This window comes from Mustela nivalis (genome assembly GCF_964662115.1).
Source record: "Mustela nivalis genome assembly, chromosome: 4".
In the NCBI taxonomy this organism is placed as follows: Eukaryota; Metazoa; Chordata; class Mammalia; order Carnivora; family Mustelidae; genus Mustela; species Mustela nivalis.
The window spans coordinates 125809574-125833362 of NC_139023.1; positions in this window are offsets into that span (position 1 = coordinate 125809574).

Below are 23789 nucleotides of genomic sequence, written 5' to 3' on the forward strand. Positions count from 1 at the left end.
ACCCTTACCACTGCCTCCTCTCCATTTCTGCTGATACAACCTTAATTTAGTTGCCTTTCCCATTCTTTTTCAGACTGCGACAGCAGTTTTTAATCTCTCTCCACTCTATCTCAGCTGATTATTACTATCATTATTAGTATTTTGATTATTTTGATTAAGTACTTTCCATACCTAATGTGGGGCTTGAACTCATGACCTTGAAATGAAGCATTGTGTCCTGCTCAGATTGAGCCAACCAGGTGCCCCAACTCAGCTTAGTTTGAACTAACTGTGAGATACTAGTTTTTTAAATTATCCAAGTAAGATATGAATACCTGATATATTAGAAAGCAAGATGTATTTAGAGTGAGCACTAAACATTGGTGTCATGGCCATCTTTCTTCAAGCTCTTCTCTCTTTTTCCCAGAGGTTATCACCTTATTCTAGGTAAATTTACAACTCTATCCAGGTTTAAGTATAAAAGATAATTTAATTCAATGGGATTTAACATAAAGGTGATTTTACCATATGCATAGTTTTGCAACTTCTTTATTTTTCGTTTACTGTTTTAAGTTTTGGAGATCTTTCTGTGTGAGGACATATTGGACATTTATAAATCTATCCTCTGTCTCCTGATTATTCTAAAGCATGAATGTGCTTGAATGTAGCTGCTTCTTAAGCAGAAGTTTTGATTGGTTTACTTTTCTAATCAAAATAGTATTGCACTAAGTATCTTTGTGCACACATGAATATACTTCCATGAGACATATTTCAGAAATGGAGTGCTGAGTTTAAAGATGTGTACATTTTAAATTTGAGGGTGTTCTCCCAGATTTCCCTCCAAAAATTACTAATGTTGATTTTCATCATGATATATCCAACTCTCACAACCTAGTCATCTCTAAACCTACTTTATGTCACTGATACACTACTTTTCTTTTTAAAAGCTTTCTTGAGATTGTTTCAGACTTTTAGAAAGCTTGCAAAAATATTCCAAAGAATTCCTGTTTACCACTTATACAGATTCCCCAAATGTTAATATGTCATCATACTTACTTATTTCCCTCCTACTGTGTGTGTGTGTGTGTGTGTGTGTGTGTGAGTGTGTACTTGAGACTTTTTTTTCTGAAACATTTAAAATAAATTTGCAGATATGATTTCTCTTTACCTCTATACACTTTAGTGTATGTTTCCTAAACAAGGAGAGGGTACCACAGTACTAGCAGATATCCATATCAAGAAATAAACATTAATACAAGGCTATAATCTAGAGACCTTATTCAAATTTACCATTTGCCCCACTTTTTTTTTGTTTCAAGATTCAATCCAGTATCACAAATTTCACTTAATTATCATGAAATTAAATTCTTCAAAATAAAGCTTGATCATGGCAATCTACTCAAACGTCTTTGGTGTGTCTTGTGCTGCCCAGTGAACTAAGTAAAAAGTCCTCTCTCTGACATGAAATTTTCTCCTATTAAATGTTTAGCTTATCTCTGCAGCTATTTCCCATACCACCCCTCTTCTCACATCTTAAACTCCAACCAAACTGATTTTGACCTTTATGTGTCCTGTTTAGCAATGATTAGAGTGCTAGGTTCAGCTAGGTAACTTACCTTTTAGGGAAATGGTTTATTTCATGTTTCACTATTTCTTTTAAGTATGCCACTCTTGGATGTTATGTCTTTACTCATTTTAACTAAAATGTTTTCCTCCAATATTGTTTATTAGCCATATGGTTGCATCTCTATTGAAAAATATTTTTCAATATTCAAATAATATATTTCCTATTACATATTCAGTGTTCAAATTAAGGTGCTCTAAAAACAACTCAATTTATCATCCCTATTTACTGAACGTTTGTTTACATAAATAGTTGAATATAAAATTTTAAAGTACCAAGCCTAAGATGAGAAATGGTTTGAAGTATTTTTATAACTTTTAATCGACTTTTTAAAAGATTTTATTTATTTGACAGAGAGAGAGGGAGTACAAGCAGGGGAAGCGGCAGGGTGAGGGAGAAGCAGGCTCCCTACCAAGCAGGGAGCCTGATGTGGGCCTAGGTAGGTCTCAGGCCCCTGAGACTAGAGACCAGAGCCAAAGGCAGGCAATTAACCAACTGAGCCACCCAAGCTCCCTAAAGCCTTTCTTGTTAGACTATTATTGCTGTGCTATGCTTTAGAATAGCAGATTTTTTCCAATTTTATTTTCAAATTAAATGCATATGTTTACACAGCATATCAATGATTTAGCATTCACTACCTCCTCCCTTATTTACTAAACAGACTTTCTTGTGATTAATATTAATGGAGAATATGGATGCCATTTTCACGATTGGTTACTCCTTTGTGTGTATATATACATATAGGCATAAACTTTATATTTTATATTTAATACCTTTTATATTTTCTCTATATTTTTACACCTATATTATTATACATGCTCATATATTATTATATTTTGTCCTTATCCTAGAAGGACAATGAGAAAATTGAAATTTCTATATTCTAAACAATAAATGCATTTACGTTTCCACAAATACTTTAAGATTTTTCAAATTTCACATGTCACTCCCAAACCATTCTCTCTAAACCCACTTAGAATAAAATACTGAAAAAAAATTGTACATCAGTAAATGCTTATTGGGCACTTTATATGCTAAAGGTATTGTGTCAACCAAAAACTGTAAAGACCAGGACTCCCTTCTTAAATGAGAGTCAATAGTGTGAGAAGGAAATAGATATGCTAAATACACAGATCACTATTATACAAACCAGAATGCATTATGCACATTACCAAAGCACGAGAAGGAACCACCTCATTTGTCTAAAAGAAAAAGACCTGTTTTCAAGAAAAGTAAGAAATAGTTTAATATAGCTAGGTAACCTCTATTTTACCATAGATTGTAGAATTTTGAAGCTAGATATTAACTAAAAAATGATGATATGTAAAGTGTAGAAACATTGCAATTAAAAATGTTAAAGTGCTATTTGTATTTTATTTCCTAGTTAACATTGCTGAGGAAATAATGAACAGTAAAGGAAAGTTTCCTTAGTTGATGATGTAATGCACTTTACCTAATGTTTGCCCCTTAACTAAAACTCCCATCTGATCTTAATCCTATAACTTGAAACATTTTTCAGTAAATCCCAATTTGCAGCCTGAGGCAATTGCAGTTCAATTAAAATATCATTCACAGTAAAGTGGTCAAAAGGAATCAGAGCCCTCCGCCCCCCTTTAGCAAGAATGCAGTCAAACTACAGGTCCTTTCCCAATTACCTCATCAAATAGGGATTTTATTAGTCAATTAGCATTGCCTCACCCAATGCCATTGATGACACATAACAGAAACCCCATTTTGTGAAATGGTAAACAAGATGAAGAGGCAAATGATTTTAATTTTTGAAAAAACTCAGCTCAGTTTATTGTAGGTTCCCATGGGATGTTCTTTCAAGTGTTTATTAGAGTTGGAAGTGTAGCAGGAGGAAAATGGCATTTAACAATAATAAACACCCCGTCCACTTCTCTTTAAGGACTACAACCTACGCCATATAGCTTTTAGAGATCTTCTCCTTAGACATGAAGTTAGCACACAATGGCATCTGCCTACTTTACCAGCCAAACATATGCATTTTTAATAAATCCAAGTCAGAATCTTCAGGCTCCTCAGTTACAAAGATGATCTTTAACTTATTAACTGAAAGAATTATATGGAACTCATTAAGAGGGAATACCTAATAAATTCTGCCTTGGACTATTATAAAAGCCTCATTTCTAAACACAGCTGCACTTGTCTGGTTCATTCATTTGTATACTCAAAAGCCCTTTCATTCAAAAATCACTGGAGTTTCCAATCAGTCCACTGGCATCTTAGAAGCGTTCAAATTTCTAGATGAATGAATTTAAATGTCTAAATGAAATGTGACATCTGCTGAAGACTACGTGTGGGACATGCATGATATGAAAGTAATCTCAGGGTCCTAACTAAGACAAAACCCAGCATCGTATGGAAACTTACATGGAGGCAGGGATGGGTAGTAGAAAGACCGTTTGGAATGGAAGTAATAGGACCCAGATTTGCCATATATAGTCCTGCAAACCTGGTCTAAGAATTTTTTCTTAAGTACTCTATTTTTAAAGAAGGAATAAAAATAATGTAAGAATGAGTAATTATGACGTGTAAGTCTGCCTTTTATAGCCCATTATAGGCTATATAGGATTTGGAAACACATAATCTATGCTAGGATTCTATTTACTAGTGTATATCTGGCAAGTTATTCAACATTTGTGAGCCTCAGTTTCCCTATTTCTAAAACATGGGTAACAATAACAATCTCACAATATTATTGTGATGATTTAATGTATTATTATATGTAAAGTGCTCAGCAGAGTTCCCAGCACATAGTACATGCAATAAAAATTGTGGTTATTTTTATCTGATTTTACCCCTAACTACTATGACTACAGTATTTCCAGCACTAAACCTATCTCTAAGGAAGTTGCCCTTTTTCAAAATTTCCTAATTAAAATAATGAGTGTTTGGCTAAAATATACACTGACATTTTGATAAGAGGCACATATGACTTCTGCATGTTAGGTGTTTTAACATCTATAATCATTGAGATTGATTTTGAATATAAAATAAATGTAATTTAAGGATAGAAACAACAGCAGGAACTACAACTTGTATATTAAAGTATTGGTAGGTATGAAAGGAATCTTTGGACTATTTACTTGGAATCCATAATTTAAACATTAGGTTGTGAGCAAAAGAGTACAATAATGCCAAAAATTCAGAATCCACATATTTAAGGGTCATACTCTACACTTATCCTATAAAAATAGATAAATGAGAATATTTCAGAATTTTTTAAAAAGAATACAGGAAGGATTTCTTAGATATGTTACCCATATTGTTCAAACTGGACTCAATCTCTTGTAACCTGTGCATGTATGGTAATAAAACATAATTAAAGATTTAATAAAAGATAATTAATGCTCATAATGATTTTCCTGGAGAACTGCATGATTCTGAAATTCTTTCTGAAACTTAGAGGGAATACTAAATAACATTAGTATTAGGCTCAGCGGGGAGCCTGCTTCCTCCTCTCTCTGTCTGCCTCTCTGTCTACTTGTGATCCCTCTCTCTGTCCAATAAATAAATAAAATCTTAAAAAAAAATTTTGTGTTAATATATTTTATTGTACTTTAATTCTTTGAAAATCAGTAATTCAAATATGTACTGACCATAATGGTTAGTCTCAATCAAAATATCCAATTAACTCACTTCTGTATAAATGATAATGTGTTGCATTCTGAATTCATATTAAAAATGTATGAGGTCCACCTCTAAGTAACAAAATTATATTTAAATCTTCTTAAGGCAACATATTATATTTTATAGCCATAATATTTTTGCATTTATGAAAAAAATACTTGTTAAACACTTTACACCTGACAAGTATAATGCTGGAAAGATACTAAAGTAAAGAATGTGTGTGTGTGTGTATGTGTGTGTATAGGTGTATGTGAATACACACACACACACACACACAGTATAATAACAATTGGTTGGTGTTTTATTTGCAATTAAGACATACTATATTTTGCCCATTTGGGAGTACTAAAGGGTACTTATTATATATATATATATATATATATATATATATATATATATATATGGAACAGTTTCACATTAAGGTTACATTAGGAGTTCTTTGAGAGAATGTCTATTTAAGGATCAAATAAAACAAGTGTGTGCTAATTGATATGAACCAGATGGCCCAGAGAAAAAAAGTTCATCTCAACAGATTGTTCCATTTATTTATTTGTATGCTATTCATTGAAAAAAACACTTGTATATACCCTAGGTTCATTCTGCCCCACCTCATAAAAGCAACTATATATGCTTCTCCACCCCATCACTGAATACTTCAAGAAAAACTCCTGTTTTCTGTGTACAAAATGGTTCAGGAAGGGAACACACCCAGCTTCCTCCCTATTCACTTCGTCCAATTCTTTTGGGCTGACTCTAACTCCATGCACATAAGCTAGGTCAGTCCCGTCCTCTAGGGGGTTTTGGCACTTGCAGAGTATCTTATCTTACTTCCTAGGATACCCTTTCTTAGGATCTCCTCACGAGCCATCATCGTTCATCCCATCTCAAATGCCAGCTCTTCTCTCAATCCTCCACCTCCTCTAGTTCCCGCCTTTCCACATGTATCCACAGGTTTCCTCTGTGCCCCTGGGATGCCCATGCCATTATCAATGAGACCTGAACATCCTTAACCTTTCTTTTTTTTTTTAAAGATTTTATTTATTTATTGGACAGAGAGAGGGATCACAAGTAGACAGAGAGGCAGGCAGAGAGAGGAGGAAGCAGGCTCCCCGCTGAGCAGAGAGCCCGATGTGGGGCTCGATCTCAGCACCCTGGGATCATGACCAGAGCCGAAGGCAGAGGCTTAACCCACTGAGCCACTCAGGCGCCCCCTTAACCTTTCTTTTATTCCTTCCCCTACCTTGCCTGTACTTAATCAGAGCTCTTCAGAGAAGTGTTTAAGTTCAATACCAAACTGCAAAATAGCTGTCGGACTCTGCCTGTTTCAGGTGGGCTCTGTTTATTTTCTCTCACCATATATAGGGTATGAGACTTGAATGAGCATCTTTCTTGCTCTCTAATAATTTCGCAGATTCCTTCTCCACCTATGTGTCTTCGTTTGTTGAAGCTAGTATAGGAAATCACCATTGACTCAGTGACTTTAACAACAAACATTTATCTCTCACAATTCTCAAGTCTGATTTTGAGATTAGGGGGCCAGCATGTCTGTTCTTGGTTCAGCGGGGGCCATCTCCCTGCGGTGCCTTCACAGGGCGAACAGAGCTAGTGAATAGTCTGGCCTCTTGCTGTCAGAGCCACAGTTCCGTTCTTGAGGGCTCCACCTTCATGATCTAATTAACTTCCCCAAAGCCTAGTCTCCAAACACCATCACACTGGGATTAGGATTTCAACATTCAACATGAATTTGGCGGCATACAAACATTCACAGTATTGCACACCACTACACTGTGCAAAACTCCTTTTTTTTTTTAACTTCTTTCTTTTGAAACTTGAACTTTTTTATGATTTTAAACATGTGTATGTGTGTGTGTATCAATGAATGAGAGAGACTGAGAGTGAGAAGTATCAGTGGGAATAGAAAAAATCAGAAAAATGGAAAAGGAAATATAATAATTACCTATATTCCAACACTAAGAATTAAATCGCTTTAACTTTCTAGCATATTTGATTTGAATTCTTTCATTCATTTTATTGGTAAGTAACATAAGAATACTTTGTCTTATTTGTTCTTTTAATTAGAATTATGAAAATTAATGAAAGGAAACATAAGTAAAAGGAGTTGGGAGGCCAGAAGGGGAAACTCTTGGGCCCACTTGTCTTCACTTGCAGAGCCAACAGGAAGAGATATACCTTGCAAGTGACAATACTTAAGCTACTTCCTTACTACCCAGCAGGAGGAGAAAGGTTTTGTTCCTCCCCAGCAACATTTCAGCCAATGAGAGACAGTCACAACTCAGCCAGTGAAAAGCCACTGTACTTCAAACCCAGTTTTCACCATTGGGCTTTTTATAATATAAACAACTTGTTTATATTTTGTTTACAATAGACCTTCTATAGAAATCTCCTTCCTCTATAAAAAAAAAAACCAAAAACCAAAAACAAAAAAAAAAACCCCATACTTTTCCTTTGTTCTCCAGACTTGTCCATGACTTACCATGGCTTGTTTGTCCTGAATTGCTATTCCCAGATGAACCCATTTTTTGCTGGTAAAATAACTGGCAGTTTTATTTTTGAGGTTAACAGACCCTAAGGGATAAACTTGAAATAGTCACAACTTCTTGATCCTCTGCAGTTATACTTGGAGGCAGTTATGATTATCAGTTAGTTTGTACTTTTTTCCAAAATTATTGCTTAATATACTAAAGAAACAATATACAAATATTCATGTTTTTAAATGTACATAAATGATATGTAACCATATGTATTACTCACAACCTTAGGGTTTTTTTAAAGCTATTCATACATAATCAGATTATTCATTCATATGCAGGCATCACATTTTATTAAATTAAGAATATTTATTGATTCAGGGCACCTGGGTGGCTCAGTGGGTTAAGCTGCTGCCTTCGGCTCAGGTCATGATCTCAGGGTCCTGGGATCAAGTCCCACATTGGGCTCTCTGCTCAGCGGGGAGCCTGCTTCCCTCTCTCTCTCTCTCTCTGCCTGCCTCTCCGTCTACTTGTGATCTCTCTCTGTCAAATAAATAAATAAAATCTTTAAAAAAAGGATATTTATTGATTCAAAAATTTCATTATTTCAAATAATGCTGAAATAAGCATCCTTGTGGATATATCCTAGCATTTATGTGAGAATTATTTTGTGTAGTAGATAACTATACAAAGAACATCTATAGTGTTAAAAAATTAATTTATAAAGCAAAATTTTTCTATAGGGTAGCTATATCAATTTACACACCTGCCATGATTGTATGAAAGAACTTATTTCCATCCTCCATTCAGCAAGTGATATAGTCAGAATTTTACTTTAAGAAATTTACCAAACTAAGGTGCTGAATATACTCATTGTTTTAATTTGTAACTATTGACATATTGTATTTTTTTCTCCTATAAACTATTATGTAGTTACTGGGTTAAAAGATTTTTTAACTCGGGGCGCCTGGATGGCTCAGTGGGTTAAGCCACTGCCTTCGGCTCAGGTCATGATCTCAGGGTCCTAGAATCGAGTCCCGCATCGGGCTCTCTGCTCAGCAAGGAGCCTGCTTCCTCCTCTCTCTCTGCCTGCTTGTCATCTCTCTCTGTCAAATAAATAAATAAAATTAAAAAAAAATTTATAAAAAAAAAGATTTTTTAACTCAAAATAATATCTGTATTCCTGAGATGAGCTGTTTTTGTTTGTGGTGTGTTGTTTTTAGCATATTCCTTTTATATTTAATATGGTCTTTTAAGAGTTATGTAAAATTGCTGTATCTGTCTTTATATGTGAGATTGGCCAAAATAATATTTTCTTAAGTCATCCACATTCTGTTTATGTGGTTTCATAAAATGAGTTGAGTATCTTTTTGTTTCTTTCTAAACTCTAGAAGAAATTAAATAAACCCAGAATGAATGGTTCTTTGAGTTTTTCTAGAACTCCCCAAAAAACAAATCCAGTCTTATGCTGTTGAAGGTCCACTGGGAGACATTTATGAATCTGAGGACATTTTAAAATAAAAAACCATATTGGTCTATTCACACTTTTCCCTTGTTAGATAAATTTTGATAATTTATATTTTCTCTAGGAAATTATCTGTTGTATTTAGATTTTTAAAATACTGGTTATCATGCATAAAATAATGTGTTGTGGTGTCAAAAATCTCTATTATAATCTGTATCCCTTTTCATCCTAATGATATTTACTTATGTTATCTCTTTTCTTTTTTTTTATTATCTTTTCTTAATTGCACTTATACAGATTTTAAATTCTTAGTCTTATCAGAAAATCAGTTTATGTCTTTCTTTTTTTTTTTAAATTTACTTCTTTCTTGATCAGTACCATTGGATTTATTTTGTATTGTGTGTGTACTCCATTAATTTCTCCTTTTGTCTTCAGTATTTGTCTTCAGTATTTTGTTTGGGTCTATTTTGTTGTTGTTTCTTAAAGTTCTTGATTTAAATGCTCAGTCCTTTTTTTCCAGCTATTCTTATTTTCCAATAGATGCATCTAAAGTTACAAATTCCTCTGTAGGCATTGCTGCATGGCACATATTTTCTATATATTTTTTGTTGAGGTCTAGTTATCAGTGTTTTTAAGTCTATTTTTAATTTATTCTGTGATATGAAATTACTTAGAATTGTGGCTTCTACTATCCAGATGTACAGGACATTTGGTTATCATTTTTTAGGAACATCTATGTTTTGACTATCATTTCATTATTGATTTCTTATCTTACTAAATGTGATTGATGAACATAATCTGTAACAAAAATTATTAAAAATTGACATTTTACCATGTGATTCTATTGATTTCGCTTTCTATATTTTAAGGCTTCATTAATCCCTGTGTGTATATATTATATATATATTATTTTTAATATTTTATTTGTATTAAATTAACATAGTATATTATTAATTTCAGAGGTAGAGTTCAGTGATTCATAAGTTGTATATAACAGCCAGTGCTCATTATATCACATGCCCTCCTTAATGCCCATCACCCATTTATCCACTCCCTCACCCTGTAACAACCCTCAGTTTGTATCCTATGGTTAAGAGTCTCTTTTGGTTTGTCTCCATCTCTGATTTCATCTTGTTTTATTTTTTCCTCCCTTCCTCTATGCTCCTCTGTTTTGTTTCTTAAATGCCACGTACAAATAAAATCATATGATAACTTTCTTTCTCTGATTGACTTATTCCACTTAACACCCTCTAGTTTCATCCATATCCTTACAAATGGCAAGATTTCATTTTTTTGATGAGTGGATAATTTTCCATTGTGTATATATGTAGTTATACACACACATCCTCTTTATCCATTCATTTGTTGACAGACATCTGGGCTCTTTCCATAGTTTGGATATTGTGGACATTATTGCTATACATTAGGGTGCAGGTGTCCCTTTGGTTCACTACATTGTATCTTTGGGGTAAATACCTAGTAGGGCAATTGCTGGATTATAGGGTAACTCTATTTTTAACTTTTTGAGGAAACTCCATACTGTTTTCCAGAGTGGCTGTACCAGCTTGCATTCCCATCCACAGTGTAAAAGGGTTTCCCTTTCTCCACATCCTCGCCAGCATTTTTTGTTTCATGACTTGTCAATTTTAGCCATTCTGACTGGAGTAAGTTAGTATCTCATTGTGATACTGAGGTATCACAGTATGATGATGATTCCCTGATGATGAGCTGATATGGAGCATTTTTTTTTTCATGTGTCCATTGGCTGCTTGTACATATTCTTTGGAGAAATGTCTGTTTATCTCTTCTGCCCATTTCTTGACTGTATTATTTGTTCTTTGGGTGTTGCGTTTGGTAAGTTCTTAATAGATTTTGGATACTACCTTTTATCTGATAAAGAATTTGCAAAAATCTCTCATTTCATAGGATGTCTTTTGGTTTTGTCAACTGTCCAAAAGCTTTTAATCTTGATGAAGTCCAAATAGCTCATTTTGCCTTTGTTTCCCTTGCCTTTGGAGATGTGTCTAGTCAGAAGTCGCCGTGGCCAAGGTCAAAGATTTTGTTGCCTTTGTTCTCCTCTAGGATTTTGATGGATTCCCATCTCCCATTTAGATTTTTTTTTTTTCCCATTTTGAGTCTATTTTGTGTATGGCATAAGGAAATGGTCCAGTTTCATTCTTCTGCATGTGGCTGTCGAATTTTCCCAACACCATTTGTTGATGAGACTTTATTTTTTCCATTGGATATTCTTTCCTGCTTTGTTGAATATTAGTTGACCATAAAGTTGAAAATCAATTTCTGGGTTCTCCATTCTTTTACATTGATCTGTGTGTCTGTTTTTGTGCCAGTGCCATACTGTCTTAATGATTACGAAGTCTGGAATTGTTGATGCCACAAGATTTAGTTTTCTTTTTCAACTTTCCTTGGATATTTGGGGTCTTTTCTGGTTCTCGACAAATTTTGGGATTATTTGTTCCAGCTCTAAGAAAAATGTTGATGATATTTTGATAGGATTGCATTGAATGTGTGGATTGCTCTGGGAAGCATAGACATTTAAAAAATATTTGTTCTCCCAATCTATTGAGAATAGAACATTTTTCCATTTCTTCATGTCTTCCTCAATTTCTTTCGTGAATGCTCTTTAGTTTTCTGAGTATAAATTCTTTACCTCTTTGGTTGGGTTTATGCCTAGTTACCTTATGTTGGTGCAATTGTAAATGGAATTGATTCCTTAATATTTCTTTCTTATATCTCATTGTTAGTGTATAGAAATGCAACTGACTTCTGTGCATTGATTTTATGTCCTGCCACTTTGCTGAGTTCTAGTGATTTGGGGGGGGTCAAGTTTCCTGGGTTTTCCACATACAATATCATGTCATCTGTGAAGAGTGAACATTTGATTTCTTTGCCTACTTAGATGATCTTTCTTTCTTTCTTTCTTTCTTTCTTTCTTTCTTTCTTTCTTTCTTTCTTTCTTTCTTTCTTTCTTTTCTTATTACTAGGTCTTCTAGTACTACCTTGAACAGCAATGGTGATACCGGACATCCTTGCCATATTCCTAACCTTAGGGGAAAAGCTGTCAGGTTTTCTCCACTGAGAGTGATATTTGCTGTGGGTTTTTTGTATATGGCTTTTATGATATTGAGATATCTTCCTTCTATTCCTACACTGTGGAGAGTTTTAATCATGAAAAGATGCTGTATTTTGTGAAATACTTTTTCTGCATCTGTTGAGAGGATCATGTGGTTCTTGTCCTTTCTTTTATTAATGCAGTGTATCACACTGATTGATTTGTGTACGTTGAACCACCCTTGCAACCAAGGAATAAATCCTGCTTGGTCATGGTGAATAATCCTTTTAATGTACTGTTGGGTTCTGTTGGCTGGTATCCTAGTGAGAATTTTGGCATGAATGTGCATCAGGGTTATTGGTTGGTAATTCTCCTTTATGTTGAGATTTTTGTCTGTTTGGGGGATCAGGTAATGCTGGGCTCAGAATGAGTTTAGAAGTTTTCCTTGCATTTCTATTTTTTGAAAAAGCTTCAGAATAGGTCTTAGTTCTTTAAGTGGTTGGTAGAATTCCCCAGGGAAACCATCTGGCCTTGGGCTCTTGTTTGTTGGGAGATTTTTGATTAATGCTTCAGTATCCTTGCTGATTATGGGTCTGTTCAGACATTCTATTTCTTTTTGGTTCAGTTTTGGTAGTTTATATATTTCTAGGAATACATTTATTTCTTCCAGACTGCTTAGTTTGTTGACATATAGTTGTTCATATTATATTCACATAATTGTTTGTATTTCTTCAGTGTTGATTGTGATCACTCCTCTTTCATTCATAATTTTATTAATTTGTGTCCTTTCTCTTCTTTTTGCGAAATCTGGCTAAGGGTTTATAGATCTTATTCTTTCAAAGAACCAGCTCCTATTTTCATTGATCTGTTCTACAGTTCTTTTGGTTTCTATTTCATTGATTTCTGCTATAATCTTTATTAATTCTCTTCTACTGCTGGGTTTAGGCTTTATTTACTTTATTTACTTTATTACTAGCTCCTTTAGGTGTAACATTGGGGTGTGTATTTGAGACCTCTCTTGTTTCTTGAGAAAGGCTTGTATTGCTACACTCTTCCCTCTTAGGATTGCCTTTGCTGCATCCTAAAGGTTTTGTACAGTTGTGTTTTCATTTTCATTTGTTTCCACTAGTTTTTAAATTCTTTAATTTCCTGGCTGACCCATACATTCTTTAATAAGATGCTCTTTAACCTCCATGCATTTATTTCCTTCCATATTTCCTCTTGTGATTGAGTTCAAGTTTTAAAGCACCGTGGTCTGAAAATATGCAGGGATTAATTCCAATCTTTTGGTAGCATTTGAAACCTGATTTGTAACCCAGTTTGTGATCTCTGGAGAATGTTCCATGTGCACTCAAGAAGAATGTGTATTCTGTTGCTTTAGAAGAGAATGCTCTGAATGTATCTATGAAGTCCATCTGGTCCAGTGTGTCGTATAAAGCCCTTGTTTCCTTGTTGATCTTCTGTTTAGATGATCTGTCCATTTCAGGGATGTATTTCATTGGAACAGACCTAAAAAAGTTCTAATTTTGTGCTCTTCTGCTATATCACTGTCTGGTGTCAGGTTTTGAAGCCCCTCCCCCACGTGTTTTATCTTCCCATATATCACCTTGGATTCACTTCTTCACATTTATTACCTTGCAGAAAGTGGTCACTTTTCTATTTGTAGAATCGCAGCAATTCTTTTTTAGATCCTTGGTTGATCAGAATGATTTGATAGCTATCTATCTATCTATCTATCTATCTATTTGGGACCAGACAAAACTAAGGTCTCCTACCCCTTCTCCATTCTTCTCCTCCTCCAAGATCTATATATGATATACAACTCCCCAAGACTGACAATCTAATGGATTATTGCATTTATTTGTATAATTTTTGCTATTTAATTCAATGTCATGCCTTTCCTCTTTAATTTCATATCTTATTTTGCCTAATTTTAATTTTGTCACATAACTTCCTTTTTGCTGACCTGTTCATCTTTTTGGTGTTGTGCATTATGAACTGTATATACCTATGCATATGAGCTATTTTAGAATCTAACTTGAACACTGTCTTAATTGTAATGAAACATTAGGCAAAGTAAAAAAAAGGACATTATATACCACATCTTCTTGATCCATTCATCTGTTGATGGACATCTAGGTTCTTTCCATAGTTTGGCTATTGTGGACATTGCTGCACAATGGAATACTATGCAGCCATCAAAAGAAATGAAATCTTGCCATTTGCGACAACATGGATGGAACTAGAGCATATCATACTTAGCGAAATAAGTCAAGCGGAGAAAGACAACTATCATATGATCTCCCTGATATGAGGAAGTGGTGATGCAACATGGGGGCTTAAGTGGGTATGAGAAGAATCAATGAAAGAAGATGGGATTGGGAGGGAGACAAACCATAAGTGACTCTTAATCTCACAAAACAAACTGAGGGTTGCTGGGGGGAGGGGGTTTGGGAGAAGGGGGTGGTATTATGGACATTGGGGAGGGTATGTGTTTTGGTGAGTGCTGTGAAGTGTGTAAACCTGGTGATTCACAGACCTGTACCCCTGGGGATAAAAATATATGTTTATAAAAAATAAAAAATTAGGGAGGAGTCAAGATGGCGGAGAAGTAGCAAGCTGAGACTGCTTCAGCTAGCCGGAGATCAGCTAAATAGCTTATCTAAAGATTGCAAACATCTGAAAATCCATCCGCAGATCGAAGAGAAGAAGAACAGCAATTCTGGAAACAGAAAAACAACCACTTTCTGAAAGGTAGGACCGGCGGAGAAGTGAATCCAAAGCGACGGGAAGATAGACCCCGGGGGGAGGGGCCGGCTCCTGGCAAGCAGCGGAGCAACCGCGCACAAAATCAGGACTTTTAAAAGTCTGTTCCGCTGAGGGACATCGCTCCAGAGGCTAAACCGGGGCGAAGCCCACGCGGGGTCAGCGTGGCCTCAGGTCCCGCAGGGTCACAGAAGGATCGGGGGTGTCTGAGTGTCGCAGAGCTTTCGGGTATTGGAACAGGAAAGCCGGCTACAGAGACAGAGCCGACAGTAAGCTCACAGCTCGGTGTTACCTTGAACCGGTCGCAGGCTCGGTGAGCTCGGAGCGCGGCCGGAGGTCGGGCAGACGGGAGTGACTGGGCGCTGTTCTCTGAGGGCGCACTGAGGAGTGGGGCCCTGGGCTCTCGGCTCCTCCGGGCCGGAGACTAGGGGGCCGCCATTTGTATTCCCGTCCTCCAGAACTCTACGGAAAGCGCTCAGGGAACAAAAGCTCCTGAAAGCAAACCCGAGCAGATTACTCACCCGGCCCCGGGTAAGGGCGGTGTAATTCCGCCTGGGGCAAAGACACTTGAGAATCACTACAACAGGCCCCTCCCCCAGAAGATCAACAAGAAATCCAGCCTAGACCAAGTTCACCTACCAAGGAGTGCGGTTTCAATAACAAGGAGAGCAGCAGAATTCCAGAGGAGGAGAAAGCCAAGCACGGAACTCATGGCTTTTTTCCTGTGATTTTTTTAGTCTTGCAGTTAATCGAATTTTTTCTTTTTCATTTTTTTTTTTTTTTCTTCTCGCCTTCGGGTAAAATTTTTTTTTTTTAACTATTACCTTTTTCTTTTTTAACGATTTTTTACTAGTTTATCTAATATATATATATTTTTTCTTTTTTACATTTTTCTCAGGTGTTTTCTCTTTTTTAAAAATTTTTTTCTTTTCTTTTTTTTTTTCTTTTCTTTGTTCTTTTTTTTTCCTTTCTTCCTTTTTGAACCTCTTTTTATCCCCTTTCTCCCCACTCACGATTTTTGGATCTCTTCTAATTTGGTTAAAGCATATTTTCCTGGGGTTGTTGCCACCCTTTTAGTATTTTACTTGCCCCTTCATTTACGCTTATCTGGCCAAAATGACAAGACGTAAAAATTCAACACAAAAAAAAGAACAAGAGGCAGTACCGAAGGCTAGGGACCTAATCAATACAGAAATCAGTAATATGTCAGATCTAGAGTTCAGAATGACAATTCTCAAGGTTCTAGCCGGGCTCGAAAAAGGCATGGAAGATATTAGAGAAACCCTCTCGAGAGATATAAAAGCTTTTTCTGGAGAAATAAAAGAACTAAAATCTAACCAAGTTGAAATCAAAAAAGCTATTAATGAGGTGCAATCAAAAATGGAGGCTCTCACTGCTAGGATAAATGAGGCAGAAGAAAGAATTAGTGATATAGAAGACCAAATGACAGAGAATAAAGAAGCTGAGCAAAAGAGGGACAAACAGCTACTGGACCACGAGGGGAGAATTCGAGAGATAAGTGACACCATAAGACGAAACAACATTAGAATAATTGGGATTCCAGAAGAAGAAGAAAGAGAGAGGGGAGCAGAAGGTATACTGGAGAGAATTATTGGGGAGAATTTCCCCAATATGGCAAAGGGAACGAGCATCAAAATTCAGGAGGTTCAGAGAACGCCCATCAGAATCAATAAGAATAGGCCCACACCCCGTCACCTAATAGTAAAATTTACAAGTCTCAGTGACAAAGAGAAAATCCTGAAAGCAGCCCGGGAAAAGAAGTCTGTAACATACAATGGTAAAAATATTAGATTGGCAGCTGACTTATCCACAGAGACCTGGCAGGCCAGAAAGAGCTGGCATGATATTTTTAGAGCACTAAACGAGAAAAACATGCAGCCCAGAATACTATATCCAGCTAGGCTATCATTGAAAATAGAAGGAGAGATTAAAAGCTTCCAGGACAAACAACAACTGAAAGAATTTGCAAACACCAAACCAGCTGTACAGGAAATATTGAGAGGGGTCCTCTAAGCAAAGAGAGAGCCTACAAGTGGTAGATCAGAAAGGAACAGAGACCATATACAGTAACAGTCACCTTACAGGCAATACAATGGCACTAAATTCATATCTCTCAATAGTTACCCTGAATGTGAATGGGCTAAATGCCCCTGTCAAAAGACACAGGGTATCAGAATGGATAAAAAAACAAAACCCATCTATATGTTGCCTCCAAGAAACTCATTTTAAGCCCGAAGACACCTCCAGATTTAAAGTGAGGGGGTGGAAAAGAATTTACCATGCTAATGGACATCAGAAGAAAGCAGGAGTGGCAATCCTTATATCAGATCAATTAGATTTTAAGCCAAAGACTATAATAAGAGATGAGGAAGGACACTATATCATACTCAAAGGGTCTGTCCAACAAGAAGACTTAACAATTTTAAATATCTATGCCCCCAACGTGGGAGCAGCCAACTATATAAACCAATTAATAACAAAATCAAAGAAACACATCAACAATAATACAATAATAGTAGGGGACTTTAACACTCCCCTCACTGAAATGGACAGGTCATCCAAGCAAATGATCAGCAAGGAAATAAAGGCCTTAAACGACACACTGGACCAGATGGACATCACAGATATATTCAGAACATTTTATCCCAAAGCAACAGAATACACATTCTTCTCTAGTGCACATGGAACATTCTCCAGAATAGATCACATCCTCGGTCCTAAATCAGGACTCAACCGGTATCAAAAAATTGGGATCATTCCCTGCATATTTTCAGACCACAATGCTCTAAAGCTAGAACTCAACCACAAAAGGAAGTTTGGAAAGAACCCAAATACATGGAGATTAAACAGTATCCTTCTAAAGAATGAATGGGTCAACCGGGAAATTAAAGAAGAATTGAAAAAAATCATGGAAACAAATGATAATGAAAATACAACGGTTCAAAATCTGTGGGACACAACAAAGGCAGTCCTGAAAGGAAAATATATAGCGGTACAAGCCTTTCTCAAGAAACAAGAAAGGTCTCAGGTACACAACCTAACCCTACACCTAAAGGAGCTGCAGAAAGAACAAGAAAGAAACCCTAAGCCCAGCAGGAGAAGAGAAATCATAAAGATCAGAGCAGAAATCAATGAAATAGAAACCAAAAAAACAATAGAACAAATCAACGAAACTAGGAGCTGGTTCTTTGAAAGAATTAATAAAATTGATAAACCCCTGGCCAGACTTATCAAAAAGAAAAGAGAAAGGACTCAAATAAATAAAATCATGAACGAAAGAGGAGAGATCACAACTAACACCAAAGAAATATAAACTATTATAAGAACATACTATGAGCAACTCTACGGCAATAAATTTGACAATCTGGAAGAAATGGATGCATTCCTAGAAACATATAAACTACCACAACTGAACCAGGAAGAAATAGAAAGCCTGAACAGACCCATAACCAGTAAGGAGATTGAAACAGTCATTAAAAATCTCCAAACAAAAAAAAGCCCAGGGCCAGACGGCTTCCTGGGGGAATTCTACCAAACATTTAAAGAAGAACTAATTCCTATTCTCCTGAAACTGTTCCAAAAAATAGAAATGGAAGGAAAACTTCCAAACTTATTTTATGAGGCCAGCATCACCTTGATCCCAAAACCAGACAAGGATCCCACCAAAAAAGAGAGCTATAGACCGATATCCTTGATGAACACAGATGTGAAAATACTCAACAAAATACTAGCCAATAGGATTCAACAGTACATTAAAAAGATTATTCACCACGACCAAGTGGGGTTTATTCCAGGGCTGCAAGGTTGGTTCAACATCCGCAAATCAGTCAATGTGATACAACACATCAATAAAAGAAAGAACAAGAACCATATGATACTCTCAATAGATGCTGAAAAAGCATTTGACAAAGTACAGCATCCCTTCCTGATCAAAACTCTTCAAAGTGTAGGGATAGAGGGCACATACCTCAATATCATCAAAGCCATCTATGAAAAACCCACCGCAAATATCATTCTCAATGGAGAAAAACTGAAAGCTTTTCCGCTAAGGTCAGGAACACGGCAGGGATGTCCATTATCACCACTGCTATTCAACATAGTACTAGAGGTCCTAGCCTCAGCAATCAGACAACAAAAGGAAATTAAAGGCATCCAAATCGGCAAAGAAGAAGTCAAATTATCACTCTTTGCAGATGATATGATACTGTATGTGGAAAACCCAAAAGACTCCACTCCAAAACTGCTAGAACTTATACAGGAATTCAGTAAAGTGTCAGGATATAAAATCAATGCACAGAAAGCAGTTGCATTTCTCTACACCAACAGCAAGACAGAAGAAAGAGATATTAAGGAGTCAATCCCATTTACAATTGCATCCAAAACCATAAGATACCTAGGAATAAACCTAATCAAAGAGACACAGAATCTATACTCAGAAAACTATAAAGTACTCATGAAAGAAATTGAGGAAGACACAAAGAAATGGAAAAATGTTCCATGCTCCTGGATTGGAAGAATAAATATTGTGAAAATGTCTATGCTACCTAAAGCAATCTACACATTTAATGCAATTCCTATCAAAGTACCATCCATCTTTTTCAAAGAAATGGAACAAATAATGCTAAAATTTATATGGAACCAGAAAAGACCTCGAATAGCCAAAGGGATATTGAAAAAGAAAGCCAACGTTGGTGGCATCACAATTCCGGACTTCAAGCTCTATTACAAAGCTGTCATCATCAAGACAGCATGGTACTGGCACAAAAACAGACACATAGATCAATGGAACAGAATAGAGAGCCCAGAAATAGACCCTCAAATCTATGGTCAACTCATCTTTGACAAAGCAGGAAAGAATGTCCAATGGAAAAAAGACAGCCTCTTCAATAAATGGTGCTGGGAAAATTGGACAGCCACATGCAGAAAAATGAAATTGGACCATTTCCTTACACCACACACAAAAATAGACTCAAAATGGATGAAGGACCTCAATGTGCGAAAGGAATCCATCAAAATCCTTGAGGAGAACACAGGCAGCAACCTCTTCGACCTCTGCCGCAGCAACATCTTCCTAGGAACAATGCAAAAGGCAAGGGAAGCAAGGGGAAAAATGAACTATTGGGATTTCATCAAGATCAAAAGCTTTTGCACAGCAAAGGAAACAGTTAACAAAATCAAAAGACAACTGACAGAATGGGAGAAGATATTTGCAAACGACATATCAGATAAAGGACTAGTGTCCAGAATCTATAAAGAACTTAGCAAACTCAACACCCAAAGAACAAATAATCCAATCAAGAAATGGGCAGAGGACATGAACAGACATTTCTGCAAAGAAGCCATCCAGATGGCCAACAGACACATGAAAAAGTGCTCCATATCACTCGGCATCAGGGAAATACAAATCAAAACCACAATGAGATATCACCTCACACCAGTCAGAATGGCTAAAATAAACAAGTCAGGAAATGACAGATGCTGGCGAGGATGTGGAGAAAGGGGAACTCTCCTACATTGTTGGTGGGAATGCAAGCTGGTGCAGCCACTCTGGAAAACAGCATGGAGGTTCCTCAAAATGTTGAAAATAGAACTGCCCTATGACCCAGCAATTGCACTATTGGGTATTTACCCTAAAGATACAAACGTAGTGATCCAAAGGGGCACATGCACCCGAATGTTTATAGCAGCAATGTCCACAATAGCCAAACTATGGAAAGAACCTAGATGTCCATCAACAGATGAATGGATCACGAAGATGTGGTATATATACACAATGGAATACTATGCAGCCATCAAAAGAAATGAAATCTTGCCATTTGCGACAACATGGATGGAACTAGAGCGAATCATGCTTAGCGAAATAAGTCAAGCAGAGAAAGACAACTATCATATGATCTCCCTGATATGAGGAAGTGGTGATGCAACATGGAGGCTTAAGTGGGTAGGAGAAGAATAAAAGAAACAAGATGGGATTGGGAGGGAGACAAACCATAAGTGACTCTTAATCTCACAAAACAAACTGAGGGTTGCTGGGGGGAGGGGGTTTGGGAGAAGAGGGTGGGATTATGGACATTGGGGAGGGTATGTGCTTTGGTGAGTGCTGTGAAGTGTGTAAACCTGGTGATTCACAGACCTGTACCCCTGGGGATAAAAATATATGTTACAAAAAAATAAAAAAATTAAAAAAAAAAGGACATTATATGGAAAACTTGACCAGTAATCTTCAAAATGTCAAAATCATGAAAAACATGGGAGCTATCAGTGGTCAGAGGAAACTAAGTTTTGGTAACTAAATGCAGTGTGGTATCCCGGATGAGATTCTGGAAATGGGGCATCAATTAAAAAGATTGGGGAAACAATCTGTAGTTCTGTAGTTCTGTTAATAGTATTGTACTAATGTTAATATTTAAGTTTTGATACACATACTGAGGTTATACAATATGCTAACGTTAGTGAAAGCCAGGCAAATGGTATTTGGAACTCTATTTTCCTTGTAATGCTTTTGTATAAACAAAATTATTTGAAAACAAACAGTTTATAAATATTGTTTGAGTTTTCCTATTAATAGCTATGTTTAATTAATTAATATTTATTTTTTGATATATATGGGTATACTTCTGCCATTTTATGTGGCATATTCTTACCATTCTGTCTTTCCTTCTCACTGTTGTTTTGATAAAATTTTCTTAATTATATTTTTTCTCTATCATATAGAAATATGTATATTACATTCTTTTTTAAAATGTTTTTATTTTAGTTTTTTGGAGAGAGAGAGAGCAGCGTTGGGGGGAGGGTGGCAGAGGGAGAGTGAGAATCCCAAGCAGTCTCCATGTCTAGCATGGAACCCTACTCGGGGTTTGATCTCATGACCCTGAGACCATTACCTGAACTAAAATCAAGAGTTGGACTATTAACTGAGCCACCCAGGCACCCTTATTACATTCTTTATGTGTAGAATTTTTAAACCACATATCTCAGTTTTTTCCTCCTATATCTAAGTGTATTAACTATTCTATTTGTTCTCTGATCAAGATAAAATATTAACATGTATTTCCTTCTTTCACTATCTCTTTATCAACTCCTATATTAAATTGCTTGGAATTTTAATCCTAGAATACAAGTAAAAGTAGAAATGTTTATTGTTGAATCAAATAATTAGGTTTAGAAGATTTTCTATCTTCTCATTGTAATACATTATTTAGAATGTTTTTCTTGAGCAAGTTATGAAATTCTGTGGTAAATTTTATTACCTCATATGTGTTTGAAAATGTCTGTTGCTCCTTTATTCTTACATGAATATTTATCTTAGTATATAAAACTTATTTTCCTGCTAATGTTTCTGATGAAATATGTGATGTCAACCTGGGTCTTGGTTTGTTGTAATTGTTTTTTTGTTTGGTTTGGTTTGTTTTGGTAGGTAATCTGTCTTTTTCTGCTAACAGATTTGAAGATATTCTTTTCCCTTCCCTAAATTTTGACTAGAGATCTTATTTTTTCCTTTAGCTCTTCTCAACAGTTAGTGGATTTCTAAACTGAGGGATTTGGCTTTCTTAGTTTGGGGAAAACTTTATTCTCTTTTAAATTACAGCTTCACCATCTTTTCTTCTCTCTTTCTGAAACTCTTAGAGTCCTTTTAATTTTAGTGTGTTTAAAATTACCCAATGTCAAGTTTACTAATTTTTTTTCAATGACTGAAGTAACCCCCAAACACAGAGAAGCACAAAGAAGCAAATATCTTCAAAATGGTAGTCCTTCTTTGATGCATTAAGATGTGCACTGGACTAGCTTTAATGTAAGAGATCTCTTAGTAAGGTACATGGTCCTGTAATATACACAGAAGGAAGCTTATTTGGTGATGAAACATTTCTCTTTTATAATAGTTGAATAGGTTAACATTATATTTTCCAGAGAGTGATTGAATTCATAGATTTTGGATTTGTTAACCAAGATGATTTCTGCACAGACCAGGTACATCTTCCTAAAAAGATTCCATAGGTAAGAACTCTTGCTACTAATGTATTTTCCAGGTGATTTCCCACTCATATGTTTATGAGGAGATTTGATTAGTCTTCTTTCTTTTTTACACATTCACCAAAAGAGGAGAGAATCTGTTATAGGTCTGTTGCTTTCCTTCTCAGTCCATTCTCTAGCCTTGGTCAAGATCTTTTTGACACATACTTCTCAGAAACTTTTCATAAAATTTCATGTTTAATTTTATGGACTATTTTATATTAAATAATAAAATTCACAAGCCCCTTTGATCAGCATTTTAAACCATTTAATGTATAGGAGGAATTTTCTCTATGAGGCTTGCTATTGGTAACCATATCATTTCACAGTTCTTTGATATTTTTTTGAACCAGCAGTTTTAACTACATTAGCTGTAGTAATTTCAAATTAAAAAATGCTGATACATTTTTAATTTTAAAGGAAAAATTCACTTATTTTATTCTGGTAAATTTTTATGACAGTGATTCTATCACTTAGTTTTTCAAATCTGCCTCTGAAAGTATTTTCTCATTCTGGAGGTCATCATCTATAATAAGTTTGGTTTTTATTTGATCCTACCTATTAGCCTACAAATATTTTGTTACCTATAAAATTTTAGCAGATAAATTAAGAGTATATTTGGCACATCATTTGTAAATATCTGGTATATTTATATCAGTAAATTTGCGATATCATTCTCATTCCTAACAGAAGCCACATTTTAGCAACTGG